Here is a 3,923-nt window from a genome sequence, read left to right as displayed (position 1 = left end):
TTCATGTCATTATAAATCCCTCATCCACCTCTCCCTTCATCCACTTCATCCACCTCTCCCTTCATCCACCTCTCCCTTCATCCACTTTCTCATCCATCTCTCCTCCCTTCCTCCTCCTGAATCACTTCCCTTCATCCTCATCATCTTCCTCATCCACCTCTTCTACCGTCTTCCTCCTCCTCCTCATCCACCTCTCCTCCCTCCACCTCCTCCTCCTCCTCCATCTCTACGCCTCCTCCACCTCTCCATTCACTTGTTCTTCCTCATTTGCATATATTTCACAGGCCTATCCCCTTCTTCCTTCCTCCTCCTCCTCCTCCTCCTCCTCCTCTTCTTCTTCCTCCTCCTCCTCTTCATCTCACCCTCACCAACCACACAGTCTGGCTTCCTCTTCCTCTTCTCTCCCCAACGGACTCCCAGCGCCATCCCTCACTCCCCATGACGCACCCTCCCCTCTCCTTCCCCTTTCCTCCCCTCTCTTCCCTTCCTCTGCTATGTCCGTTCCTCCCCCTAACAACAGGTCCTATCCGCGTCCTTTCCAAATCCTTAACTTGCACATGGTATCCTTCGCTCCTAGGATCTTCCCCTTCCCGCATCGCTTCTTCAAGATCTTCCTCTGTTCTCTTGTTTCCTTCTCTACGCCTCTCTCATTTTCCTCATTTTTTTGTCCTCTTCTTTCCCGCCCCGTTACTCGCTATCCTTATTTCTCTCCCCTTTCGACCCAAGACCTTCTCTCATTTTTTTCTTTTTTCCTCCTTCTCTCTCTCTCTCTCTCTCCCCGCGTCTCCCTATCCTCCTTCCTCTCCCTTCTCCCCTCCCTCCCTCATTCCCTTTTCTCTCCTCCTCATTCTCTCTTCTTCTCCCTTCTTTCTCTCCCCGCGTCTCCCTATCCTCCTTCCTCTCCCTTCCCTCCTCTTCAAAACCCTCCTTCTCTATCCTCCTCAGGGCTGTATCTCCCCTCCTTCCCTCCTTCCTTCTCTCCCCACATTAATCTATCCTCCTTCCTCTTCAAGACCCACCTCCCCTATCCTCCTCAGGGCTGTATCTCCCCTCCCTCCCTCCTTCATTCCCTTCTCCCTCCTTCTTTCTCTCCCCACATTAATCTATCCTCCTTCCTCTTCAAGACCCTCCTCCCCTATCCTCCTCAGGGCTGTATCTCCCCTCCGCGTCCCTCCCTCACTCCCCTTTCCCTCCCTTTTCCCTCCCTCGCCGCCCCTCCACAGTAAATCTGCCTCACCTCCTCCCCTTCTGACACGGTGGTAAAAATCGCCCTAATTCTCCAGTTAATTGAATCAAGATTTAAATTTCAAAGCTATCTGCGGTGTTCAGCCCGGGCTCAGCTGGAAGGCAAACAGCTCGTCGCTTTTATGATTTAGCGACTCGATTTTTGACTCGCTTTTGTGGCGACTACGATTTTTGGCAGCTTTGAGGCGGCGGCCACAGTTTCATTTATAATCTGTCTCCTCTTCGCTGGAATTGATTTTATTTTTCTGCATACGGGGGATAAATGAGCAACCTTTTGTTTTCTTTTATCATCCCCCTCTCTATCTCACGCTGTCTCCCATGATCCTCCTCTTTATCTCCCCACGAAGCCCAAAGACACTCACTCGTTGGCAGGGACTCGGAGGTGTCTCTATGTAAGGAGGCTGTGAGGGGAGGCGAAGGGAAGGGAAGGGAGAGCAGGGAGGGCTGGAGGCTGCTGCTCCGCCTTATGAATCATTGATGCTGGCAGGGTAAAATGCTGAATGAAATCAAGTGTGGCGAGGAGGGACAAGGCCGTGTGTGTGTGTGTGTGTGTGTGTGTGTGTGTGTGTGTGTGTGTGTGTGTGTGTGTGTGTGTGTGTGTGTGTTCAAGCAGGGACGATCCATTTACAGCTTCGTGCGTCGACAAAATTATTTAATGACAGAACAAAGACGAGAGAGAGAGAGAGAGAGAGAGAGAGAGAGAGATGATGATGACGAGGCGAAACGTCGATAATGATGATAATGAGAGAGAGAGAGAGAGAGAGAGAGAGAGAGAGAGAGAGAGAGAGAGAGAGATGATGATGACGAGGCGAAACGTCGATAATGATGATAATGAGAGAGAGAGGGAGAGAGAGAACAAAGCAAAGCGCAGCAAAAAAAAAAAGGCAGAAAATAAAAATGAAATAAACGTAACTATACCACTCAATCACAACGCCCCCCTCCCCCTCTCCCCCCCCCTTCATCACCATCATCACCATCATCACCACTAAAGTAAACAAAACCAGTAAGTATCCCACAATTCCGTACCCATCTTCATCACCACCATCACCACCATCACCACCACCACCACCACCACCATCACCCGAAGAATGGGGAATGTGTTATGGTGAGAGGGAGAGAGAGAGAGAGAGAGAGAATAAGCGTTTTTTCACCATAATTGTACAGAAGCCTTCTCACACTACCACCAGGGTCATAAAACTACCCACAGAAAGCCTCAGATTTGACAGGGTTTTCGTAGGAGTTTCGGGCATTTCCAGAGGTACTTTTATGACCCTGGTGGTAGTGTGACCCTTCTTCTGTACCGCGCTGACACGAATTATCTCTACAGGCCCATAAAGATATTCTAATAAGCCTTTTTCCACCATAATTGTACAGAAGCCTTGTCACACTACCACCAGGGTCATAAAACTACCCACAGAAAGCCTCAGATTTGACAGGGTTTTCGTAGGAGTTTCGGGCATTTCCAGAGGTACTTTTATGGCCCTGGTGGTAGTTTGACCCTTCTTCTGTACCGCGAACGTGAAAAAATACTCATGAAGACCCGATTCATCTCCTTTTCGGCCTTTGGAACTGGTGGACATGAGAGATGGAAGCGTCTTAAGAATACCGGAACTCCTACGAAAGTCTTGCCAAATGTGTGTATTCTTGGGCTGCGAAATTTATACCGTGTCCCTAAAACTCGTATTACAAGACATTTCGCAGCCAAAGAACACATATTTGACAAGGCTTTCGTAGGAGTTGTGGGCATTTCCAGGGGTAGTTTTATGGCCCTGGTTGTAGTGTGACCCTTCTTCTGTACCGTGAACCTCAAGAAACACTCATTAGAACCCGAGTGACCCGCTCTTTGACCTTTAGAAATAACTGATGTGAGAAGGGAAAGTCTCTTATTATACCGGCCATATATATCTGTGAGGCGCAAATATTAGTTAGTGTTTCAGGTACGTGGGGAGAGAATGGAAATACAGGGTGAGGGAGGGGAGGTACGGCGATACAGGGGGGAGGGAAACTAAGGGAGGGAATGGAGGAAGGGAGAGTATAGGGAGAGTAAGAGACTTGGTGGTGTTTACTGACCGACCCTTTCTCTCACTCTCACTCCCTCTCTCCATCCTTTCTTTTTTTCCTCTCTCTCTTCCTCTCTCTCCTTTCTAACCCCCTCCTCCTCCTCGTCCTTGCACAGGGGGAAGGGAGACTAAGGGAGGGAATGGAGGAAGGGAGAGTATAGGGAGAGTAAGTGACTTGGTGGTGGTTACTGACCGACCCTTTCTCTCACTCTCACTCCCTCTCTCCATCCTTTCTTTTTCTATTCTCTCTCTCTCTCTTTCTCTCTCTCTCTCCTCTCTAACCCCCTCCTCCTCCTCGTCCCTGCCCTCACCTCTTCCCCCTCCTTCCTCCTCGTCCCTGCCCTCACTTCCTCCTCCTCGTCCCTGCCCTCACCTCTCTCCCCCCCCCTTCCTCCTCGTCCCTGCCCTCACCTCTTCCCCCTCCTTCCTCCTCGTCCCTGCCCTCACCTCCTCCTCCTCGTCCCTGCCCTCACGTCTTCCCCCCACCCTCCTCCTCGTCCCTGCCCTCACCTCCCCCCCCCTCCCCCCCCCCGAGAGAGGTGAAGAGGAGAGTGTGGGGGAGTAAAATAGAATCAGAGTTAATTTGAATAACAATGTATCAAGCCGAGGGCGAGAGTC

This window comes from Eriocheir sinensis, chromosome 6 (assembly GCF_024679095.1).
Source record: "Eriocheir sinensis breed Jianghai 21 chromosome 6, ASM2467909v1, whole genome shotgun sequence".
Lineage (NCBI taxonomy): Eukaryota > Metazoa > Arthropoda > Malacostraca > Decapoda > Varunidae > Eriocheir > Eriocheir sinensis.
This window is presented reverse-complemented; position numbering follows the sequence as displayed.